Here is a 27,320-nt window from a genome sequence, read left to right as displayed (position 1 = left end):
ACAGCGTCTCGCTCACCATGTTGTTGAGTTGCTCCCACTCTTGCAGTGCAGCGATAGGCGGCTGCCACATGGCTCTTAAAATGGCGGACGGCTCCTCGGTTTTGGGCCTGGTCCACTGAAATGGCCCTGGGACACCTTGGAACTCGGACGCTTGCCTGCTAGGGCTTGGGCTCCATTCTCGAAAAGCGTCCCCTCAGCCGTGAAGATTCTACAAAAGTCTTGGGGGCCCCCGACTCCCGCAGGCTTCCGGTGGGGAGTGGCTGCCATGATTGCTCGCGGAATGACCACGACGGAGCCACAAGATGGTGGTGCTCTCATGCTGACGCCAGCTTCAGTCTGAATGATCCAGAAACAAGGTGGGGCTTTCATCGTTTGGGAAAAAAAAATGTTCTAAACCAATGAAAAGTGTTATTTTTAGGTCATATGACCAAGACTTCCATCTTTAGGAAACCAAAAGTAAAATGAACCAATGAAAAGTTTTATAAACAAGTCACATGACCTGTTATGCGGCATAGGGCTACAAAAAGCGTAGAAAATCCGTTGGCACGTGAGGCGGCGTCAGTAGCGGACCGATGTGCGAATAGGCCGAAGGCAGCACAACGCGCCGAGATCCGGATGGCACCGAGGTGGTGTCCAGCAAATTGCCGCACTGGTGTGGCCATCCTACAATGCTGCGCCGAAAGACGGCGTGTCCAGCTGAGTTGCGGTCACTGTTGCGGTACAGTGACTCGAACGCGCCGAGATCCGGATGGCACCGAGGTGGTGTCCAGCAAATTGCCGCACTGGTGTGGCCATCCTACAATGCTGCGCCGAAAGACGGCGTGTCCAGCTGAGTTGCGGTCACTGTTGCGGTACAGTGACTCGAACGCGCCGAGATCCGGATGGCACCGAGGTGGTGTCCAGCAAATTGCCGCACTGGTGTGGCCATCCTACAATGCTGCGCCGAAAGATGGCGTGTCCAGCTGAGTTGCGGTCACTCTTGCGGTACAGTGAGTCGAACGCGCCGAGATCTGGATGGCCCCGATGTTGTGTCCAGCAAGTTGCCGCACTGGTGTGGCCATCCTACAATGCTGCGCCGAAAGTCGGCGTGGGGTGCCCCGTTGGCTTATGAGGTGATGTCAGTAGTGGACCGATGTGTGAATAGGTCGGAACCAGCACAAGGCGCCAAGATCCGAATGGCAAGTCCTGGATGTTGAGTGCCTCAGTTGAGAGTTCTGAGCAGTGCTTGTAAGACTGTCTGAAGCTTATTTGCACCTGCTGCAGCTTCACTATTGCCCTGGTGTGGCCAAAGGTCGCACATGACATAGGCGGCCGGCTCCCGAGGTCCGGCGGAACTTTTTTCCTTTTCCTTTCTGCTTCTTTTCCTACAATCCGTTTCATCTGAAGACACGACCAGGTCCCTGAATGTGTGCAGGGGGACGCTATTGATTGAATGAAAATGGCGGCTTGACACAAAGCTGACTCAAGCGTTACTGTTGATGCTATACAGACAAAAATTGGTTTTCAGTTTGTACATTCTTCAGGTTTTTTTTTTTTCCATCCAAGTCTGATTGAGAGTTTGTAGAAAAATGGCTTCAGATTTTCCACATACTACTCTTCAACATTCTTCCTAAATGTAACAATGTGAAACTCACTAGGAGAACAGCTGTTTCTGTTTCCTTTCAAAATGCTGCCAACAATATTTTCTGAATGGAAGACACCATCTTGTAGCATAAAGGGCCGAAAGGGGTTCTGGTCTGGCCGATGGTTGGTGGAGACATTTTGACTATATCTTGGACCTGCCCGGCCTCGCCCAAAATGGCGCCGGTATAAATGGGACTCGTAACTCCTTGCCCGCAAATGTATATCTAGAAAATGTTATTGTAAGTGGCCCTGTCGTATTTTAATTACAAAATGTACGTCCACCGATTCCGCAACTGTTAGACACCTTTGTTCTTGCAACCTAATGGCCCGCTCGTTACGTTCTTGTACAGTGTAAATGTCTCCTCATCATATACGATTTCAGTTTGCTCCGTGGCCGGCCCACGTGGTTATAGGCCCGTATTTGTATACTGACATTTTCACAATAAAGGTTTTTAAAACAAAACACGGTAGTAGTATTTACATTGGTAAAGTTTTTACTTTTAGTCACTGTTTTCGAATCAGTAAAAGGCAAGTGAAATAAAGCAGTCCAATTACATGACGGATAAAAGGTATAATATGTAGGAACGCAGTAAAGATAAATGGTCAAGGGCAGTTGTGTTTTTCATGTCTGCAATATAAAGTGATCGATAAGAATCTGATAATCAGGCGTATCGGCGACTAAGACAGCAGGCCGAATCTCTTTTACTCAACGGCTCCGTCATGGAAGGAAGAAACGCCCTTTGTCTCGAAAAAGGAATATATTTTACTTGCAAGACAGTTGTAAATTTTCCGGGAAAGTACATTAGCCTGGAATATTATAACATATGTTTGAAAAAAAAATATTGTTCGAAAACAATAAAAAGCGTAATTTTTAGGTCATATGACCAAGCTTTTCATCATTAAATTAACAAAAGTAAAATGAACCAATGAAAAGTTTTATTAACAAGTCACATGACCTGTTATGCTTACGTTACGCGCTGCGCGCCGCGCCTCGGATCACTTCCGGGTGCGGTAACGCGGCGTGTCATATAACGCATTACGCGACAACGTAGGTCAAGAATATAGTCAAAATGTCTCCACCAACCAGCGTTCGGAACACAACCCCTTTCAGCAGTCCAAAAAGTTCTGTTAAATGACAACAGAGGGGACAGCAACAAGAACCATCAGTCAAAGAGGGGAGGGCAAGTTCTTCTCTTCCGGGTCATGTTGGGGCGCTACCGGAACTGATCGAATTGGTAGTCTACAGTGTTTCTGGATGTTTCAGACTAAAGCTGGCGTCAGCATGAGACCACTACCATCTCGTAGCTCCGTCGTGGCCATTCCATGAGCAATCATGGCAGCCGCTCCCCACCAGAAGCCTGCGGGAGTCGGAGGCCCCCAAGACTTTTGTAGAATCTTCACGGCTGAGGGGACGCTTTTCGAGAATGGGACCCAAGCCCTATCAGGGAAGCGTCCGAGTTCAAAGGTGTCCCAGGGCCATTTTAGTGGACCAGGCCCAAAACCGAAGAGCCGGCCGCCATTTTGAGAGTCCTGTGGCAGCCGCCTATCGCTGCACCGCAAGAGCGGGAGCAACTCAACTACATGATGAGTGAGACGCTGTAGTCGCAAGAGCGGGCGGTAAACAGCTGAATGGCGGAAGAGGCACAGTGTAGCAAAAGCGGGCGGAATGGCAACTGAAACGGTAAAGGGGCGCCCCACTACAGCGTGTCTTCAGGTCAAACGGATTGTGGGACAAGGTTCAGAATTGAAGAGTCATCAAAAGGCAAAAAGTTCTGCCGGACCCCGGGAGCCGGCCGCCTATGTCGGGGGCGATCTCAGGCTACACCAGTGCTATAAGACTTGGGGAGGGTGTCGGAGCCAAGCGTCTTCTCCGAGTCCATGGCCATTACACCGCCCCTCAGGGGCCTCCGTCAAGCTGTTTAGGAAGGTAACATATCACATTGTTTTCTAATGCAGTCAGGTCCACAAACGACACTCACTTACTTTGAGAATAGTGAAGCTGCAGTAGGTGGAAATAAGCTTCAGACAGTGTTACAAGCACTGCTCAGAACTCTTAACTATGGCACCCAACATCCAGAACTTATGCCATTTGAGAATGGCAGTGACATCGAAGCAACTCAGGGACCAAAACCATTAACGTACTTTCACGTATGAAAATCTTACTTGGGGAGGGGGCAGGAGCGAAGCGCCCCCTCCCAGTCAGCGCCACCACACCGTATGTTGAAAATGTGAAGCCATGGTTCTACAAAGTCAACCAAACTTGGATTGAAAAATCTAGAAAAATGTACAAACTGAAAACCAGTTTTGGTCTGCATAGCATCAGTAGCAACGCTTGAGTCAGCTTTGTGTCAAGCCGCCATTTTGATTCAACAAAGCACAGGCATTGAAAAAGGCTCAAACTCAGAACTCTGAACTATGGCACCCAACATCCAGGAGCTTGCCATCCGGATCTTGGAGCCTTGTGCTGCTTTCGACCTATTCACACATCGGTCCACTACTGACATCATCTTATAAACCAACGTTATGTAAATAGTTTTTTAATAAAATGTTTTACCCTGTTTCTTTGCTGGTGTGTTGTCTATATTTTTAATATTTGCATAGGGTTTGTCGTTATTTTGTGCGGGATGGGTGATGGAGCCGAGCTGTCTTGCAGCCCTCATGGTGTGGAGCTCAGTTCATCTCACTATTTTCGTATTTCTCATGAAGGGTTGTTCCTAATATTTCTATTTTAGCGAGGTCAAAAAGAGATCCAATTAGTGGCCTACTGATTTTGCTCGATTACTTTTATTTTTTTACACGATTTTTCACTATCTGCAAAGACTAAACAGAGTATTGCGACTTTGTGCTTGTTTGTAAATAGAGAATGATCCAAAGAGAACCAATTCTAAAACAGTAAATGCTTGGACAACAATCAATCAAATGGAGAGACAAGCAGGCACGACGGATTACAACGGGGGTAAAGGCCTGCGTTAACTACCCTTCAGTATCTGCAAAGAGAGAGTACTACTAAGACAAAAGAGGGGAGGGGGGGGGTGCAGCGTTCAAAGCACATCAGCGTGCATAAATACGAAAATGTTTTTATCTATCACGTACTTGACATTTTAAAGCTTTTCATATTTGCTATTAAAAAACCAATGAAATTCACAGAAAAAACCATAGGTTATAGTGGATATATAGTTAGGAATTTGCATTTACAAAACCTTGAAAATTCAATGAAAAAACCATTGGTTTTAGGCCATATATAGTTAGGGATTTGCATTTACAAAACCTTATTTTACTCGCATAAAACCATTGAAATTCCATATATAGTTATAAGCGCTAACTATATATCGCGCACCCGCAATCCACTGCTGATGATGTCACATATTACATCATTCATGACATGGTTAGTGACATCACTGATGACATCACTGATGACATCTCAAATGACATCACTGATGACATCACTGAAAACATCTCATTTGACATGACTGATAACATCACTGATGATATCATTCATGTGATAATACGATGAACCTCTTCAGACTCTAATATAACCTTAGATACAATCAGTGTAAACAGACACTCACAGACTGTCACTCATCCATGGAGTTACTCACACACCTAGTCAGTCATGCAAAGAATCAATCACACCTCCATTTCCTCAACTATACAGTTATACAAACTTTACTTATTCAAACATATACTAACACATATTTACTCTATTATACAATCCCTGATACAAGTTCACAATGATCCATACAGCCACTCACACATTCACTGGCTCTTATGCACAGTTATTTATATATGTCAACTCTCACATGTACTGTGTTTTACATATGTACTTACTTTGACATGTAGCACTGAGATATCCATTCACTCACCAATACACTCATGCACACAGTCAACCGCCCATACAGCTGTTTCCACATGCACTTTTGAAACCATACATCTAGTGAATCAACTGCTCACACATCTATGCACAGAGTCACACACCTCCCAGCCACCCACACACACACTCAGTATCCCATACAAATACTTGGGCAACCAATCAATAACCCATATAGTTACTCATATAGCTACTTATCAACACATGCAACAGTTTACAGAACAACAGACATAATGATGCACAAATTAAGACAGTTTAGTCACTAACCCATGCACTCAGTGAGACACATTTAATCACTCACTCATACAGTCAGTCATGCACCTACTAAATCCTTCATCCAGACACTTATATATCCACTCATTCTTCAATATGTAAGAGATATTTTAACTTTACAGAAACATACAGTCACTGGAGGATGTCATCAGTGATGTCATCAGTGATGTCATTTGAGATGTCATCAGTGATGTCATCAGTGATGTCACTAACCATGTCATGAATGATGTAATATGTGACATCATCAGCAGTGGATTGCGGGTGCGCGATATATAGTTACCGCTTATAACTATATATGGAATTTCAATGGTTTTATGCGAGTAAAATAAGGTTTTGTAAATGCAAATCCCTAACTATATATGGCCTAAAACCAATGGTTTTTTCATTGAATATATATATATATATATATGTATATATATATATATATATCCTGCAAAAATACGTGCACCATCGTCACGCAATCCAGACCACACCAGCAGTACTTCAAAAGATTTTTCTTTATTAAAAAAGGTTAGTAGGCATGACGCGTTTCGAGTCTATGACTCTTTCTCAAATGCCATCTGCTGCACAACTGTGGGTTCATTAGGTTTAAATAACGGGACTTTAAGACATTGAAAAGGGACCAAGTCCATTTCACTCAGATTTAAAGGAGCAGTTAGTTGTTCAATCTTTGTGGGTGTAACGCTGTTTTTGCAGTCTTAGAAGCAAAGTAAAGTACCTTTCTTATTTTGAGTTGTTTAGTAACCCCCAAGTGGTAAAACGATGCAGGTTGCTTTGCTCAATTCTTTGTTTAATTTGCTGCTTTTTCACATCATGGACTTCAAGTCCCATAGTGCTCCACAACTGTTCCGTTTTTTTCTCAACTGGTTTTCAATGTAGATAACAGTAAAACCTTACTGTTGCATCGTGTACTGCGTGCCATTCAAGCTTTGTAGGAGTAGTTCCGTATCACAGACATGATGCGCAGGTAACAGTTTCACAACCACATGTGCAGCTTCAATTCCCTCGAGGCTTTGCCTTCAGTACTCCGTGCTTCGGGAAATCCCTCTGCATATCCTGGCTGCTGCTGAACTCCATTCACTTTGTTTGGGGCGGGCCACCTAGCATGGTAGCCTCTTCCATCACAGACTTAGTTCCAGTGCCTTTCGCAGCCGGAGGGCACCCTTACAACAAGCTTCTCGCTTCTGTCACAAAACCTGACAAGGAGAGTGCCACCACCTGCGGATAGGGGTCTGGTCTCGAGGTGTGTCAGACACCTCCATTTAATCCTGCAAAAATACGTGCACCATCGTCACGCAATCCAGACCACACCAGCAGTACTTCAAAAGATTTTTCTTTATTAAAAAAGGTTAGTAGGCATGACGCGTTTCGAGTCTATGACTCTTTCTCAAATGCCATCTGCTGCACAACTGTGGGTTCGTTAGGTTTAAATAACGGGACTTTAAGACATTGAAAAGGGACCAAGTCCATTTCACCCAGATTTAAAGGAGCAGTTAGTTGTACAATCTTTGTGGATGTAACGCTGTTTTTGAAGTCTTAGAAGCAAAGTAAAGTACCTTTCTTATTTTGAGTTGTTTAGTAACCCCCAAGTGGTAAAACGATGCAGGTTGCTTTGCTCAATTCTTCGTTTAATTTGCTGCTTTTTCACATCATGGACTTCAAGTCCCATAGTGCTCCACAACTGTTCCGTTTTTTTCTCAACTGGTTTTCAATGTAGATAACAGTAAAACCTTACTGTTGCATCGTGTACTGCGTGCCATTCAAGCTTTGTAGGAGTAGTTCCGTATCACAGACATGATGCGCAGGTAACAGTTTCACAACCACATGTGCAGCTTCAATTCCCTCGAGGCTTTGCCTTCAGTACTCCGTGCTTCTGGAAATCCCTCTGCATATCCTGGCTGCTGCTGAACTCCATTCACTTCGTTTGGGGCGGGCCACCTAGCATGGTAGCCTCTTCCATCACAGACTTAGTTCCAGTGCCTTTCGCAGCCGGCGGGCACCCTTACAACAAGCTTCTTGCTTCTGTCACAAAACCTGACAAGGAGAGTGCCACATCCTGCGGATAGGGGTCTGGTCTCGAGGTGTGTCAGACACCTCCATTTAATCCTGCAAAAATACGTGCACCATCGTCACGCAATCCAGACCACACCAGCAGTACTTCAAAAGATTTTTCTTTATTAAAAAAGGTTAGTAGGCATGACGCGTTTCGAGTCTATGACTCTTTCTCAAATGCCATCTGCTGCACAACTGTGGGTTCATTAGGTTTAAATAACGGGACTTTAAGACATTGAAAAGGGACCAAGTCCATTTCACCCAGATTTAAAGGAGCAGTTAGTTGTTCAATCTTTGTGGATGTAATGCTGTTTTTGCAGTCTTAGAAGCAAAGTAAAGTACCTTTCTTATTTTGAGTTGTTTAGTAACCCCCAAGTGGTAAAACGATGCAGGTTGCTTTGCTCAATTCTTCGTTTAATTTGCTGCTTTTTCACATCATGGACTTCAAGTCCCATAGTGCTCCACAACTGTTCCGTTTTTTTCTCAACTGGTTTTCAATGTAGATAACAGTAAAACCTTACTGTTGCATCGTGTACTGCGTGCCATTCAAGCTTTGTAGGAGTAGTTCCGTATCACAGACATGATGCGCAGGTAACAGTTTCACAACCACATGTGCAGCTTCAATTCCCTCGAGGCTTTGCCTTCAGTACTCCGTGCTTTGGGAAATCCCTCTGCATATCCTTGCTGCCGCTGAACTCCATTCACTTCGTTTGTGGCGGGCCACCTAGCATGGTAGCCTCTTCCATCACAGACTTAGTTCCAGTGCCTTTCGCAGCCGGCGGGCACCCTTACAACAAGCTTCTCGCTTCTGTCACAAAACCTGACAAGGAGAGTGCCACATCCTGCGGATAGGGGTCTGGTCTCGAGGTGTGTCAGACACCTCCATTTAATCCTGCAAAAATACGTGCACCATCGTCATGCAATCCAGACCACACCAGCAGTACTTCAAAAGATTTTTCTTTATTAAAAAAGGTTAGTAGGCATGACGCGTTTCGAGTCTATGACTCTTTCTCGAAAAAGCACTCCAAACTTGAAGAACTCAGAGGCCAGAGGGATTGCAGTACAAACAGCTCGTGTTTATTGACAGGTAAGCAGTGGGGGCGAATGCATTTCGGCTCTGATGGCCTTCCTCAGCACCCAATCACTGTGGCATGTCCTCCCCCAATGGTCATCTTCCTGTTTAAAATGTCCTCCAGCTTGTGAGCCCCCTCCCCCTTAAAGCAGTCGGCTCACCCTCAGTAGTTCACGAAAGTCTTGAACCACAACATCCAGAATGCACTGTGGCGGCAGGTCCGGGTGGGTGGCGTAGGGGAGTAGGATGCGCGGTAGGCTTTTGCTGGATGCAGGAAGGTGGTGGTAGGCGCGCATCCATGACCTGAAAATATCCACGGCTGCCCGTTCCTGGTCCCTCGTACCGTTGCAACCAGAGACCGCTCCCGGCGTATCCATTGAGCAGGGGCAGTCAATACGGACTGTGATCCCATATCGGTAAAATACCAGACACTCCCCACTGGTGCCGCGTGTGTCTCTGGCAGTTCCAACAGCTATCGATCCCTCGATGAACAAAGTACTGCAAGCAGCGTGTTGCAAGACTTGCTGTTGGGACACTTGGGTGCATCGGGGCCAACTGTACTGCGTCGTCCGCACTGAAAAAACCATAGGTTTCACACCAGTTATAGTTAGGAATTAGCATTTAAAAAACCTAATAAATTCACTGAAAAAACCATAGGTTTCACACCAGTTATAGTTAGCTGGAAATTTTACTGACATAAAACCATTGAAATTCCAACGTTATAGTTAGTTGGACTCACTATAACAAGCGCACCTGCAATGCACTGCTGATGACGTCACATATTACATCACTTATGACATCGTCAGTGACATCACTCATGACATCACTGATGACATCAGCCAGTGAATGTGTGTCTTTCTGCAAAATTAATATGTTTTAAATTTGTATTTGTAAAAGTTGATGGAAGAATAAATGGTTAAATAAGTGTGTAAATGGATGTTTTTTTTTTAAAAAAATGATTGGTTAACTGCCTTATTAAGTGTATTGTATTGAATACATATATTAGCGAGTAACTTTCAAATATTGAAATATATGTATCAGTGTTTCACTTTGTGTATAAGTAGCTGCATAGGTTGGTGACTGACTCACTGTTTGTATGTGGTTTGAAGACAGTATATGTGCAGGACTGTATGGGTGGATGAGTGTGTATATGTGTGTGTTAGTGAGTGAATGACTGTCTCACTAGTGTCTTTATCAGTAACTACATTTGTTTTAATCTAGTGTATGTGAGTTTTGATGTATATAAGTGAGTATATGTGAGAGTAAGAGATTGTAAGAGTTCCTGTTTAAATGGAAAGGGGCGACCACTCGGTCCCCCCGAACGTATGGCGGAGTACCACGATCCCCCCGGGAAGCCATCTTGGGCGGGAGGCGAGTCTCGGCTGGTATGCCCGAAGCGGCGTAGCCGGGGCGCGCCTTTTCCCGCCCTAGAGTGGGTTGGCCTAGACACTGACGCGGCTGGCCACGCCCTTGGGGCAGGCAGGGGCGGGTTTACGCCCGCCCTGAAGACGGATAAAAGGAGAAGCAAGATCAGAAGGCATCCTCTTGTTCCTGTGCTCTGAAGCTGCACCTCCTCGCTGCACGTGAGCTCGAGACGGAACGAAGAGCCAATTTTGAGCGTTGTAATCGTTCTTGTTTGTTTTTCAGATACTCTGTTGGAGAATGCCGAAGAAGGCGGGAAAGCGCATGACTACTGACCAGATGCTGCGCGTTCTCATGAAGGAGGTGACCGACCTAAAGAGGCGAATGGATAAAGACGAGGAAGGGGGGCCGAAACGTCCTTTGGCGGGAGCAGCCCCGGGAGGGAAAAACAAGAGGCCCAGGAGGGGAGCAGCTGGGGGAGACAACACGGGTCCCAGTACCCCGCTCGAGGCACCAACTCCTGTGCCGGAGGAAGGGAATCCGATTCCCGTTGTGGTCACCCCCGTGTCCGGGGAAGATATGCCGCCCGAGCTGGCAGCGCAATTAGCAGCGTGGTTGGGAAAAGGTAGCGAGGGCGCCACGGCTGTCGACGCACAGGAGCTGATGAAGCAACTGCGTGAGTCACGGGAAGCAGCGAAGGTGTCCACGCCGGCTGCCGCTGTAGAGAAGCCACAGGGGACGGGTTCAGTAGCAGAGGCAACGTCCGGTGCAGGTAAGCGGCCATTGCCGATTGCGAGGGATGAGTCAGCACCCTCTCGTAGGGAAAAGTTGGGTCAGCATGTTCCTTTGGCTATTAAAGAGAAGATATGGGCAGGGGAGTACGTAAACATCTTCTCGTTGCTTACTGATCACTATGAGATGGAGCATGTTAAGGGCCAGAAGGATCTCATGCATCCGAGTGTTTGGCGCGCAAAAATGGCCGCCTTTAAGGTAAATGAAAACATTGGCAATTGGGGCCAAGCGTGGGGGGTTTTTACATCGATCTTGGGGGAACGAAGGCCCGATCTGTTACCCGAATTGCCGATTTATCAGTCACGAATCATGGGGTACTCTGTATCACACGAGGGTAATCATTGGTTCTGCTATGATAACCTGTTTAGAAAGGCTAAAGAACATGATAAAAACTTAACGTGGGATTGTTATGATTCTGTGTCATGGTCCAAAATGAAGGAGACTGGAATGTTAAAATTGCCATTAGTAGGGAGTATCGTTGGCGAATCCTCCCACCAGTATGCGGGGACGCCCTTTCGGTCAGGTGCGGGTACCAACAATTACTCGAGGCCTGCCGGCAATACAGGAAAAAGGGGGGTTTGTTGGAACTTCAACAGGGGTAAATGTACTAGGCCCCAGGGATCGTGCAAATTTAGACACGAATGTAGTGGGTGTGGGCAATCATCCCATCCTGAGTCCACGTGCAGAGCCAAAACGGGTGATAACGGGGGTAGAGGAGGCGCCAAACAGGTCTAACATAGTCCGAGGGGCGCCTTTACCTACCCCGATTGATACCTTGGCAATGATTCCTTGGCTCAGTGAATACCCGGATCGTACTTCTGCTGGGGTGTTGCGGAACGGGTTTTCTTATGGTTTCCGCATCCCAGTGGGGGACTTTCAAGGTGCAGCGAAATGTAAAAATCAGCTATCGGTCTTCCAGCATACGACCGTGGTACAGGATAAGATCAGGAAGGAGGTTACTCGAGGTCGAGTCGCCGGTCCGTTCAGTGTACCACCGGTTCCTAACTTTGTTTGTTCCCCTTTAGGTGTGGTCCTAAAGAAGGACCCGGGTGAGTTTCGGCTGATACATAATTTATCAGCCCCACGTGGTCTTTCCGTAAACGAAGCGATAGACCCGGAAGTGTGTTCGGTGCGGTACGCATCCTTCGATGAAGCCGTAGCCATTTTGAATCGCCTGGGGCCCGGGGCGCTGATGGCAAAATCTGATATCGAGTCAGCGTTCCGGTTGCTCCCGGTACATCCAGACGATCAGCGTCTCCTAGGTTTCATGTTTCAGGGTCATTATTACATGGATAGGTGTATGCCGATGGGGTGCTCTATATCTTGTGCCTATTTCGAAAAATTCAGTAGTTTTCTACAATGGGTCTTCACAAGGAAGACGGGTTTCCAAAATGTGATGCATTACCTTGATGATTTTTTGTTCCTGGGGGCAGCCGGGGATCCGGAATGTGGGCAGGCTTTGGCGCAATTTTGTGTCTTGATGAATCAGTTTGGCGTGCCATTGGCGCCAGGTAAGACTGTGGGGCCTTCCACTTGCCTCGAGTTTCTGGGGATCGAGTTAGACTCCGGAGAAGGTTGTTTTCGTTTACCAGCTGACAAAGTGTCAAAGTTCAGGACATCCCTGCAAATGTGTTTAAATGGACCTAAGGTTAAGCTGCATCAATTACAGCAGTTAGTTGGCCAGTTGAATTTTGCCCTGAGGGTTATACCAATGGCCCGCCCCTTTTCCCGTTCGATTGCTCAAGCCATGGTCGGCCTGAAGGAGGGCCATCATCGCACGAGGCTCTCGGCAGAGGTCCGCCAGGACATGCGCATTTGGTTGGCATTTCTGGCGGATTTCAATGGTCGAGTCGTCTGGAACAAACCGGCCGTGTCCTCTGAGGAGCTGGGGCTGTGGACAGATTCGGCAGGGAGCATAGGTTTCGGTGCCATCTTCGGCACCAGATGGTCTGCACAAAAGTGGCCGACATGGTGGCATGACAGTGGACTGACAAGTAACATTGCTTTCCTGGAACTTTTCCCCATTTTAGTGGCCCTGAGAACTTGGCCCGAAGGGTTCAAAGATCACTCTGTGGTATTTTGGTCTGACAATATGACCGTGGTTGAGTGTATCAATAGTCAGGCAGCACGATGTAAATGGATTTTGAGACTGCTCAAGGAAATTGTTTTACTGTGTATGCAATTGAATGTGCTATTCAGAGCAAGACATGTCCCAGGGGTAATGAACCAGGCGGCTGATGCACTGTCTCGTTTTCGTATGCAGGCTTTCTGGGGTTTTCTTCCCACAGCGGACCCGGAGCCGGCACCCTTTCCCGAAGCTCTCTGGTCTCTCGGTGCCCCGAACTTCGTAACCTCGTGGGAGAGAGTTTAGCACCCAGGACGAGGAAGGCATATGAAGGGGCGTTCCGGTCCTATTTAGCCTTTTTGGGGACTGATAGAGAGGAGCTTTGGGGCCAGGAGGAGTGGGTGGTAAATTTTCTGATGTCCTTACATCGGGTCGGGAAATCGGTGGCCACGGCTCAGAGGCATCGGGCTGCCATTTCCTTTGTTGCTAGGGCTCATGGGATCCATGACCCAACAGCGTCTTTCGTTGTACAGAAAGCGCTACGGGGGTGGCAACGCCTTGAGGGTCGCAGAGTAGACGAGAGGCGCCCGATAGGTTTGGATAGGCTGGCCCAGTTAATATCCAGACTCCCTGCTACGTGTTCATCTCAGTTTGAGACATTGTTATTCCGAGCCGCTTTTACGCTGGCATTCCATGGGGCTATGCGGGTAAGCGAACTAGTGGCGAGGAACAAGCAGGATGTGACAGGAGGACTGTGCCAGGAGCACGTCCAGATCAGAGGGGAGACAATGACGGTCTCATTTGTCAGGTCCAAGACCGATCAAAGTGGGATGGGTGACTGCGTAATCATACGCAGGATTCCCGGGTCCTCCATGTGCCCGGTAAGGTGTCTAGAAGATTATTTAGCACGAAGGGTGGCATCATGGGGGGGGACCTTGTTGAGACACGCTGACGCCACCCCACTGACAAAGTTTCAGTTTCAGCGGGTACTTGCGATGTCGATTGCCGCTGCGGGCTTGAACCCGGGCGAGTTTGGGACCCATTCCTTTCGGATAGGGGCTGCTACAGAAGCTACAGCCAGGGGTCTGAATGTTGAACAAGTTAAACGGGTAGGGCGTTGGTCCTCCAATTGTTATAAAAGGTATGTGCGGTTGCACATGTTGTGAAGCTGTAACAATGTACTCACGCTTCTTGTTTTTGTTTGGTTTTCAGTTGCGCAAGCCTACGAGGCGGGGCGAACTTTGCAGTCGACCCAACACCGGGCCAGCGGTCAGACATCACCGGCTGTGAAAAAGGAGGTGTGGGTCGTGGGCCACTCATACGTGAGACGTGCCGCAGACGTATTCAAGGCAGGTGATATGATTCACGTAGCTGGGGAATACGGGTACAGTGTGTCCTTCTACGGAAGAGGCGGTCTCTGTATTGACCAGTTTCAATCATTTTTCGAGGGTTTGCTAGGGCGGACGAGGTCACCGCCGTCTGTAGTCATAGTACATCTTGGGGGTAATGATTTGGTCACCACTGGTAGACGACTTCTTCTTGAGGCGATGCTTTCCACTGTAAGTTGGTTAGCGAGGAGAGTTCCAGGGTGCACAATTGCGTGGTCCCATATGATCCCACGAAAAGTGTGGCGGGGGGCTATTTCGGTTCCTGCTTTAAATCATTCTGTTAGAAAGCTTAATAACAAAGTGAGTAGGTTGTTCCGTTCCAAGACACTGCATTCTATTTCGCATGGGTGTATTAATGATGACAGTATGTATTTGGGGGATGGAGTGCATTTGTCTCGGGTGGGGAATGAGTTACTCATAGGAGACTTCTTAGCATGGCTAAAAACGTTACACCATGACCTTTAGGTAGGAGTGTTGTGGGGGGTCCGGATAGCCGGTCAACTATCCGGCCTGTGGCGGTAAGGTCATGATCGGTGAGCACTAATTGGAAGATCCCTATGAGTGGGCGTCACCCAGCACGGATGGGAGCGCTCGGGGGAGGTGGCCATTGGCCCCTCAACGGGGAGGCGGTCCCTTCTAAGGATGGGTCGCCGAAAGAAAAGGAAAGGCGGTCAAGGCCCCTTCCTGGGTAGGAGGGGTTACAGCCCCCTCCTGGGGAATTTCCCGGGGCCAGGACGTCTGCGACGGCAGATGTGGTAAGTTGTGTGGGGTTTGGGGGGGGTCTACGCTACCTTCTAGATACCTCACACGAGTCCTCGTACGACCTCTAAGTGGCGTCGAGTTTTATTGGGGCCCCCGTCAAGTCAAGGGAAATTGGTAATTGCACTTGAGGTACGCCTCTGGGCCGCCCCTCACAAGTGAGGGCGATATTTCTGGGTTAGGGATCTTGACACCGGTTACGACCTTGCCGTTGGCCCTTAAACGTTAGGATGTACAATTTCAAAATTTCAAGTAAATGTTTTGTAGGATGTTAGTTCGGCTAGGAGAACCTTTGTATTAGAGAATCTGTTAAGGTTAGCCAAACATCGCAATGTGGTAATGAAATTGTACATAATATGAAACTGTTTATTTAATGTTTTAATTTTGTTTCATATTTTAATAAATACGGCCGGGAGGGTTACTCCCTCCCGTCTTCCAAAAACTTCAGAACTGTTTCCGGTTTCCCATCCTTGGGGATTGTGTTGAGAGGGGGTGGCGGGTATCTCAGCCATATGGAAAGGGGCGACCACTCGGTCCCCCCGAACGTATGGCGGAGTACCACGATCCCCCCGGGAAGCCATCTTGGGGGGGAGGCGAGTCTCGGCTGGTATGCCCGAAGCGGCGTAGCCGGGGCGCGCCTTTTCCCGCCCTAGAGTGGGTTGGCCTAGACACTGACGCGGCTGGCCGCGCCCTTGGGGCAGGCAGGGGCGGGTTTACGCCCGCCCTGAAGACGGATAAAAGGAGAAGCAAGATCAGAAGGCATCCTCTTGTTCCTGTGCTCTGAAGCTGCACCTCCTCGCTGCACGTGAGCTCGAGACGGAACGAAGAGCCAATTTTGACCCACCCACCAGCCCCTGAGGACAGCAAGTGGTTTTTGAATAAAGTTGATGGATAACTCTGATTTTCGTTTACAGGTTGTGGTATTATCGTGATGATTTTGAGTATGTAATAAAGAATGGTCGATTTGTGTTACGTTTAGCAAATAAAGAAATTCTGCTTTAGTGTTCATTGGTAAGCATGCTTTTAATAAAATTGTAGTTGATACTGTCTTTTTAGTTTAGTCATTTAGTTAGCATTGTCGTATTTATTTTGGTCGGGCGGTAAGGTCATGATCGGTGAGCACTAATTGGAAGATCCCTATGAGTGGGCGTCACCCAGCACGGATGGGAGCGCTCGGGGGAGGTGGCCATTGGCCCCTCAACGGGGAGGCGGTCCCTTCTAAGGATGGGTCGCCGAAAGAAAAGGAAAGGCGGTCAAGGCCCCTTCCTGGGTAGGAGGGGTTACAGCCCCCTCCTGGGGAATTTCCCGGGCCAGGACGTCTGCGACGGCAGATGTGGTAAGTTGTGTGGGGTTTGGGGGGGGGTCTACGCTACCTTCTAGATACCTCACACGAGTCCTCGTACGACCTCTAAGTGGCGTCGAGTTTTATTGGGGCCCCCGTCAAGTCAAGGGAAATTGGTAATTGCACTTGAGGTACGCCTCTGGGCCGCCCCTCACAAGTGAGGGCGATATTTCTGGGTTAGGGATCTTGACACCGGTTACGACCTTGCCGTTGGCCCTTAAACGTTAGGATGTACAATTTCAAAATTTCAAGTAAATGTTTTGTAGGATGTTAGTTCGTCTAGGAGAACCTTTGTATTAGAGAATCTGTTAAGGTTAGCCAAACATCGCAATGTGGTAATGAAATTGTACATAATATGAAACTGTTTATTTAATGTTTTAATTTTGTTTCATATTTTAATAAATACGGCCGGGAGGGTTACTCCCTCCCGTCTTCCAAAAACTTCAGAACTGTTTCCGGTTTCCCATCCTTGGGGATTGTGTTGAGAGGGGGTGGCGGGTATCTCAGCCATATAAGTATGTGTTTCTATAAGTGATTGTTTAAGAGAGTAAGTATGTGTAAGTTTCCTTAGAAGTAAGGAGGTAGTGTGTGTATAGTTGTATATGCAAATAAATGGATGTTCAATAGTTTATTTGCATGTGTGAGTATGTGTAAGAGTAACTTTTGGATGACTGTCGGTGTATAACAGGATGTATAGATGTATCACTACATATGATGAGTGAGTATATGTATGAGTGACTATATAGAACTATTGGTGAATGAGTGGATGTGTATATAGATGGTGGAATTACTGAATTGGTTGTTGTAACTGGTATGGGTATCTCAATTTTTTTGAAAATGTTAGTTTCTATTTTTGAATATGTGTATTTTTTATAATGAATCCTATATTGTATATTTATATAATACTATTTTTTATTTATTTATTTATTTTTTTTGCCCTGGAGCGCTCCCGGTGCGCGCCCCGATGAGCGCCCCGGTGAGCGCACCGGAAAGCTCAGTTTTCCGGCGCGCGCACCGGTGAGCGTCCCATCAGCGCTATTGCCGCGAATGAAAACAACATCGTGACGTATCGTGTAGCCGCGTCCGCGTGATACGCACCGCATAAGCGCACCCGGAAGCACTCGAGCGAATACGATCGCGCAACGTAAGCATCCGACGCACTTACGCGACGCGCCCCCGGGCGCGCCCGGGGGCGCGTTGCGTAAGCGCGTCGGGTCATGTGACCTGAAAAAAAACACTTTTTATTGGTGCAGAACAGTTTTGGTTTCCAAATGATGAAAGCCCGGGTCATGTGACCTGAAAATAACACTTTTCATTGGTTCAGGACAGTTTTTTTTTCCAAATGATGAAAGCCCCCACCTTTTTTCCTTATTCTGACTTTGTCCTTTGACTGAGGAAAACCTGTTTAGAGATCTGAGACTAATATTTTGTACTTTAAAATGGCTACAGTAGCAGCAGCAGCTGGAACATCTGCACCACCACCACCACCACCACCAAGAGGACCACCACAACACCACAGTGGTGGAGATGAAGAAGAGGAGAAGGAGGAGGGGAGGAGGAGCTGGCTGCCAGAAGATAACACCCCATATAGGCCAAAGCAGCACATTGTATGGGAGTTTTTTTCCATCCCAGAGGGCAAGAAGAAAGTGAATGCGCCAAAGGTGACTTGCCAAATCTGTGGCATTGAACTTTCAAGGGGGAACCCTAATAAGAAATATTCATTTAGTAATAACACCATGATTCGGCACATGCAGCGCAAGCATCCCAACAACTATGCTGCGGCAGAGGTGAGAGAACTGGCCAGCAACCCTCCCCAATCTTCACACAGCACCTCCAAATGAAAGCAACCCACTCCATCAGGACCAGAGACAAGGGAGATGGTCCCAAACATTCAACCAAAGTTTGGGCAATACAAGATCACTTGTATTTTTTGTGGTAAGACCATCACCTATGGTGAGCAAAGCATAACGCTCATCAACCGTGCTGGTGATAACCACAAATGCACCAAAAATCCATAATTTTTTCATGATTTTTTTTTTGCTCCAGTTGAGCCGTTTTCAATTCCCTGTTTTTTGTTTCTCCCCATAAAAATAACAAAACAAATATAAAATAGTTCATAAAAGCCAAAAAACAGTACAAAATGTTCAAAAAAACATTAAAAAAAATATAAAACAACAAAAAGAAGAAAAAAAACTGTTATTTTTAGAACTACCTCCAATTTATAAAAAAAGGCTACATTTTTTAAAAACTCTGTCATTCTTTGTTCCCCATGGTACGCTCCCCGGTCCACTCCGTGGTGCGCGTACCGGGCGCTCCCCCCGCGCAAATAAAAAAAAATGGTTTTTTTGACCCGCGGGCCCCTTTTATAGCCCTCACATCAAACCTAGGGGGTCAGGGGGGTCTACTCTGCCCCCTTATGGTCATTTCCCCCTTTGTTTTTGCCACCTCTTGTGCCTCGATCCTACCGAGACACAAGATGGCGGCCGCTCCGGACTGTTGGGAATGTTGAAAGACACCCGAGAGCCAATCAGCTTTCTTCGCGCGAACTCGCGTAGCGCGCTGGTTAGCGCCCCGGTGCGCGTACCGGGGCACGCTTATAGATATATATATATTTTTTTTAACCTAAATTACTCAAAATCCACAGGAGCACATATCTTGAGACATAGCAAAGGCACATCAGGCTACCAGTCCCTACAATTTTGCCAAGTTTCGTGCAAATCCATTCAGCCGTTCGAGCTAAAAGTGAGGCCAAACGCCCTATGGGAAAATGAATGGGAAAAACGCGTTTTGGGACCCACCTTTTTTCTCGGCCCCCCCTTGACAGAACCCCCCCAAATTTTCAGGGGCTGCTCAGAAACAATATGTGCCATTTTCCTGAACATTTCAGCCGATTCCGTCCACAAACGCCAAAGTTATTAGACATAGAATTTTCAAAAGTTCCATAGAGAAAAAATCCTAACTATATATACCTACTGGCTATCGCCAGTAGGTAATATATATATATATATATATATATATATATATATATATATATATATATATATATATATATATATATATATATATATATATATATATATATATATATATATATATATATATATATATATATATATAGCATCGATGTCTTCCATGACTGTGTAACCAACGATATTAAGAAGTTATACCATAGTACCAGAAGCAAGAAAAGTAAGAAATGTTTAAATATCAAACGAGAATATGTAAATTTGATGAAGAAATTGATTGACAATCATGAAATTGTTATAAAAACGTCTGACAAGGAGGGGAATTTAGTAATTTGGCCAAAGGAGGACTTCATAATAGAGGCCAACAGACACTTAAATGACAACATGTGTTATGTGAAATCGACACACAAGGAATATGCTAATGCCAAAACAACTTTGAATAAACTGCTTGGACAATGGCACAGGGAGGGATCAATCTCTTTTGAAGAATATAAATTCATGAACGTTGAGTTTCCGGTTCTTCCCTCTCTATACCTAATCCCAAAAGTGCATAAAGGTGTAAGCCCGATTCCGGGCCGCCCTATTATATCAACAATCAAAAGCATGTGTGAAAAAGTTGGTGAATACATCGATTTTTTCTTACAAGATATAGTCAAGCAGTTACCTAGTTTTGTGAGAGACACTAGCGATTTCTTAACTAAAATTAAAAACCTGAAATGCAGTCCTAACATGTTGCTAATCACGCTCAATGTAGAATCACTCTACACCAGTATTGACCACACTCAAGGATTAGCAGCTATTCAACACTTTTTGGCCAAACAACCTATTATTTATTATGAACATAACAAAGTCATTCTAAACCTGATCAAATGGTGTCTGCATAATAACTTTTTTCTTTTTGGCAAGGATATTTTCAAGCAATTGCGGGGAGTTGCGATGGGGGCCTGTTTCTCCCCCAGCTATGCATGTTTACACGTCGGCTGGTGGGAGGAACAGGTCCGCGCGACTACACATAACAAATGGATGCAGGAACATGTTAGATGTTATCTAAGATATATCGATGATATTTTCATCCTGTGGGATGGGTGTATAGAACAAGCATTCGATTTCATTAAAGAGATAAACATCAACTCCTTAAATCTGAATTTTACTGCTCATATCCATGCTACACAAATGCAATTTTTGGATGTAGAGATGTATGCATTGAATTCCTTAATCCAATCTACACTACACAGAAAACCGACCGTGGGAAATACTACTTTGCATGCGAGTAGTATGCACCCTAGGCATACTATCTCGAGCATCCCGTACGGTGAGATCTTAAGACTTAAAAGGATATGCAGCACAAATGCTGATTTTGAATCTCGCCTTAAAGAATGGTTGTCCGTTTTAAAGCACAAGGTTATACTGATGCCACATTAAAATTGGCTATTGATAAGTCTAAACTTAGAACTAGAGAAAGCCTATTCACACACAATGATCAGGAAATTGACACTTTGGCTATTCCTGTCAAATCTACCCCTAATGCCAACTGTCCACGCTAGATAACAACTTTTAGCAGAGAAGATAGACAACTCAAAGCCATCATGAAGAAAAACTGGCCCATAATACTAAGTGATACCATTTTAGGTCCTAAGCTCCCTCAATCTCCTATTATCACTTTTAGAAGGGCAAACAATTTGGGATCTGCCTTGGACAAGGCTGCCCCTGAGCTTAAGCAAAAGACACCATGGCTTCAATCTGCTAAAGGGTTTCGAAAATGCTCGAGCTGTCGAGCCTGTAAATTTGAGGTCAAGGCCACACGTTACTTGACCCCCTTTTGCCAGAAGGCATACTGATTACTGGCAGTTACAACTGCAAAACTGATCATGCTGTGTATGTCCTGACCTGCACCTGTGGCTTGAACTACATTGGTAGCACAAAGCTGCAGGTGCATGTCAGGATATTACAGCATTTGAGGGCCATCATCCACAGTGACCCAGCCTATCCGGTTGCCTGCCACTTTAAGACTGTCCATAACAAAGATTTGGCATGTCTTAAATATTTTGTGGTGGGAGCTATCCCTCAACTTAGAAGAGGAGGTAATCGAGAACTTATGCTCAGACAGTTGGAAACAAAAATGATGTTAGAATTTGACAGTAAGTGGCCTAATGGATTAAACAATACAGAAGAAATGCCTCATTTCATATGATTATTGATATACAATCTTTCACTTCTAGAACCATAGGTTCACTTTACACACGTGCTTTCTCGTGACCTATCAATTTGTTACAGCAACTAGGCACTCAATAGTTAGGATCCCGATTATTGAGTGCAATATTATCAATAGTTGCTATATGTACATACATTCGTACTTGAAGCAGACGCTTTTCCAATCCTTGATAAATTTGATGCTATGCTGTAAATATGTATATATGACGATATAGTTTTTAACTTTATCTTAATATATTCTATTTTCTCTCCTTCTTTTTTCAGATAATTCGGTCCTATTTTTCTACTATTTGTTTGTACTATTTTTCTACATACATTTTTAATATACTTTTAGGCATTTATATACTTATTTATAAATGTATGATGATCTTTTTCTTCATGTTCGTGTATGGTTCAGCTCATATATTTGTTGATGACCATTCGGATGTACATACACACATTTTTTTTAATGTTTTTTACTGTTTTATGGTTATTTTAGTAAATTTTATTGTAACCATCTAGGAGATCTGAGTACATATAGTTGCAGATAATGAATTACTTCTTGACCATTGCAGTATGCACTTTTTGCTTCTTTTGCAAAATTCTTACACAGTCTCACATGCACTTTTATTTAATTGCTGCTTTTCTATTTTTGCACTAATCACTTTATAGACATATCAATGTTGGATTTTTTATGTAATAGCTTGTGCGATTTATATGTATTCATACAGATAAATAATTGCTTAATAAATAGTTAAGCTATATTCATGAAGCCAAATGAGATTCATCCGGTTATCTATTTGCAAAATTAGGCTACACAGAGAAAAAAATTGTTACAAAAGCAAATATTTCTTTTAATGCTATGATCATGTGATATATGATGTCATCACTAGAGGTGTGTTCACGTTCAAAGCATATTAAAAAAAGCAATTGTTTTTATTAGAATTACAGTGTGAACAAGGGCAAGTTGGCGGTCGCCAGTAGGTAGTTATAGTTATGACCTAGTTTCCATAGGAAATCTGCAACATTCTATTTGGAATACATTTGGCGCCGGTTGGCAAATCTTTGCGAAATTCTCCAAGAAGATGGCCCGCTCTGCTCCTTCCGTGAAAGTTTTGGGGTGATTCGTGAACCGGGGGCCAAGAAAAAAGGGGGTTTCAAAACATGTTTTCTCCATGTAATTTTCCATAGGGACCTTTAAGTGGGCTACAGCCCGAACTGCTGAACGGAATTACACCAAATTCGTCAAAAAGGTAGAGTTTGGTTCACAGTTTATGCTTTTTGTTAAATGGTGTAAATCTATTCAGTAGTTCCTGAGAAAATCAAAAGTAAAATCATCGATATATCTATAGACGAAGTACGGTACACGTATGGTACGCGTACCCTCCCCACGCACGAGCTTTATGCTAATTGGCTGCCAACACTCCAAACCATGAAGTGTTGGCAGCCATGTTTTTAAAAAATGAGGCATGCCCCGTGGGATGGGGTCCCTGGGGCCTGGATTAGCCACAGGAGGGGGCCCCTTCCCGTTAAAAAAAAGAAAACATTTTTGGGGGGGTCAGGTCCTGGGGGATGGGGTCTCCAGGGCCCAAAAAAAGAATAAGAAGGGGGCTACACAGCCCCCTTCTTAAAAACAAAAAATAATTTTAAAAACGGGATCGAGGAGGAGGCCACGCCCCCTCCCTGCACCACTCTGCAAACGCGGCCCCTGGCGCGTTTGCAGCGGGGAAAGTAATTCCCATTGAATACTGGGGGTCCCTGGGGGCCAAGTAGCCCACCAGGAACCTCCAGTATGTGCCAGGCGGCTGCGTTGCAGAGAGATGTAAAAAGGGGCATGGCCTCATTACACCTCTCTGCAACAAAGCCCCCTGGTGCATACTTGAGGTTCCTTGGTGGGCTACTTGGACCCCAGGGACCCCCAGTATTCAAGGGGATTTAGTTCCCACTCTGGAAACGCGCCAGGGGGCTGCGTTGCAGCGAGATGTAATGAGGCCACGCCCCTTTTTACACCTCTCTGCAACGAAGCCCCCTGGCGCATACTGGAGGTACCTGGTGGGCTAGTGGGCCCCCAGGGACCTCCAGTATTCAAGGGGATTTAGTTCCCCCTCTGGAAATGCGTCAAGGGGCTGCGTTGCAGAGAGGTGTAATTAGGCCACGCCCCTTTTTACACCTCTCTGCAACGAAGCCCCCTGGCGCATACTGGAGGTACCTGGTGGGCTAGTTGGCCCCCAGGGACCCCCAGTATTCAAGGGGATTTAGTTCCCAATCTGGAAACGCGCCAGGGGCTGCTTTGCAGAGAGGTGTAATGAGGCCATGCCCTTTTTACACCTCTCTGCAACGCAGCCCTCTGGAGCATACTGGAGGTTCCTGGTAGGCTAGTTGGCCCCCAGGGACCCCTAGTATGCAAGGGGACTTAATCCCCCAACTTAGAACATTTTACAGGGGGCTTTTGCACAGTGGTGAAGGTAGGGAGCGGGGCTTGAGGTGATATGTGTGCAAACATGCCCAGTGGCACGTTTTAAGTTGGGGAATTAATTTGCCTTAAATCCAGAGGTCCCCTAGGGGGCAACTAGCCCAACAGGTACCTCCAGTAAGTGCCACGGATCTGCGTTGCAGAGTGTTGTAAAAATGGGGCATGGCCTCTGAACACCTCTCTACAACGCAGCTCCCTGGCCCATACTGGAGGTACCTGGTGGGCTAGTTGGCCCACAGGGGACTTCAGGATTGAAGAGGAATTAATTCTCCAACTTAAAACATGCCACAGGGCGTGTTTGCACACATGTCACCTCAGGCGCGCCCCCTTCCTTCACTATTGAGCAAAATATTCCTCTAAAATAACCCGAACTACGAATTCCGATATGGCTGAGATACCCGCCACCCCCTCTCAACACAATCCCCAAGAATGGGAAACCGGAAACGGTTCTGAACTTTTGGAAGACGGGAGGGAGTGACCCTCCCGGACGTATTTATTGAAATATGAAACAAAATTAAAACATTAAAATAACAGTTTCATATTAATGTACAATTTCATTTCCACATTGCGATGTTTGGCTAACCTTAACATATTCTCTAATACAAAGGTTCTCCTAGCCGAACTAACATCCTACAAAACGTTTAACTTGAAATTGTACATCCTAACGTTTAAGGGCCAACGGCAAGGTCGTAACCGGTGTCAAGATCCCTAAACCAGACATATCCCCCTCACTTGTGAGGGGCGACCGCACAGAGGTGTACCTCAAGTGCATTTACCAATTTCCCTTGACTTGACGGGGGCCCCAATAAACTCGACGCCATTTAAAGGTCGTCCGAGGACTCGTGTGAGGTATCTAGAAGGTAGCGTAGACCCCCTCCCAAACCCCACACAACTTACCACATCTGCCGTCGCAGATGTCCAGGCCCCGGGAAATTCCCCAGGAGGGGGCTGTAGCCCCTCCTACCCAGGAAGGGGCCTTGACCGCCTTTCCTTTCCTTTCGGCGGCCCATCCTTAGAAGGGACCGCCTCCCCGTTGAGGGGCCAATGGCCACCTCCCTCGAGCGCTCCCATCCGTAATGGGTGACGCCCACCCATAGGGATCTTCCAATTACTGCTCACCGATCATGACCTTACCGCCCGACCAAAATAAATACGACAATTCTAACTAAATACTAAATGACTAAATTACTAAAAGACAGTAACAATTACCACTTATTAAAAGGCATGATTACTGATCAACACTAGTGCATAATTACTTTATTTGCAAAACATATTACAATTTGACCATTCTTTATTGCATACTCAAAGTTATCACGATAGTCATCACAACCTGCAAAAATTAGTGTTACCACATCAAACTTTATTCAAAACCACTTGCTGTCCTCAGGGGCTGGTGGGTGGGTCAAAATTGGCTCTTCGTTCCGTCTCGAGCTCACGTGCAGCGAGGAGGTGCAGCTTCAGAGCACAGGAACAAGAGGATGCTTTCTTGGCTTGTTGCTCCTTTTATCCGTCTTCAGGGCGGGCGTAAACCCGCCCCTGCCTGCCCCAAAGGGCGTGGCCGGCCGCGTCAGTGTCTAGGCCAGCCCACTCCAGGGCGGGAAAGAGCGCGCCCCGGCTACGCCGCTTCGGGCATACCAGCCGAGACTCGCCTCCCGCCCAAGATGGCTTCCCGGGGGGATCGTGGTACTCCGCCATACGTTCGGGGGGACCGAATGGTCGCCCCTTTCCATATGGCTGAGATACCCGCCACCCCCTCTCAACACAATCCCCAAGAATGGGAAACCGGAAACGGTTCTGGATTTTTATAAGACGGGAGGGAGTGACCCTCCCGGCCGTATTTATTAAAATATGAAACAAAATTAAAACATTAAAATAACAGTTTCATATTAATGTACAATTTCATTTCCAGATTGCGATGTTTGGCTAACCTTAACATATTCTCTAATACAAAGGTTCTCCTAGCCGAACTAACATCCTACAAAACGTTTAACTTGAAATTGTACATCCTAACGTTTAAGGGCCAACGGCAAGGTCGTAACCGGTGTCAAGATCCCTAAACCAGACATATCCCCCTCACTTGTGAGGGGCGACCGCACAGAGGTGTACCTCAAGTGCATTTACCAATTTCCCTTGACTTGACGGGGGCCCCAATAAACTCGACGCCATTTAAAGGTCGTCCGAGGACTCGTGTGAGGTATCTAGAAGGTAGCGTAGACCCCCTCCCAAACCCCACACAACTTACCACATCTGCCGTCGCAGATGTCCAGGCCCCGGGAAATTCCCCAGGAGGGGGCTGTAGCCCCTCCTACCCAGGAAGGGGCCTTGACCGCCTTTCCTTTCCTTTCGGCGGCCCATCCTTAGAAGGGACCGCCTCCCCGTTGAGGGGCCAATGGCCACCTCCCTCGAGCCCTCCCATCCGTAATGGGTGACGCCCACCCATAGGGATCTTCCAATTACTACTCACCGATCATGACCTTACCGCCACAGGCCGGATAGTTGACCGGCTATCCGGACCCCCCACAACACTCCTGCCTAAAGGTCATGTCATAAAGTCTTTAGCCAAGCTATCAGGTCTCCTATGAGTAGTTTGTTCCCCATCCGGGACACATGAACACCATCCCCCAAATACATACTGTCCCCTTTAATACAACCATGCGAAATAGAATGCAGTGTACTTGAACGGAACAATCTACTCACTTTATTATTAATTTTCCTTACTGAATGATTCAGAGCAGAAACCGAAATAGCCCCCCACCACACTTTCCGTGGGATCATATGGGACCATGCAATTGTGCACCCTGGAACTCTTCTTGCCAACCAACTTACCGTGGAAAGCATTGCCTCAAGAAGCAGTCGTCTACCAGTGGTCACCAAATCATTGCCCCCAAGATGTACTATGACTACAGACGGCGGTGACCTCGTCCGCCCTAACAAACCCTCAAAAATGATTGAAACTGGTCAATACAGAGCCCGCCCTTTCCGTAGAAGGACACACTGTACCCGTATTCCCCAGCCACGTGAATCATGTCACCTGCTTTGAATACGTCCGCGGCACGCCTCACGTATGAGTGGCCCACGACCCACACCTCCTTTTT

Source organism: Lissotriton vulgaris, chromosome 5, assembly GCF_964263255.1.
Source record: "Lissotriton vulgaris chromosome 5, aLisVul1.2, whole genome shotgun sequence".
NCBI classification, from domain to species: domain Eukaryota; kingdom Metazoa; phylum Chordata; class Amphibia; order Caudata; family Salamandridae; genus Lissotriton; species Lissotriton vulgaris.
This window is presented reverse-complemented; position numbering follows the sequence as displayed.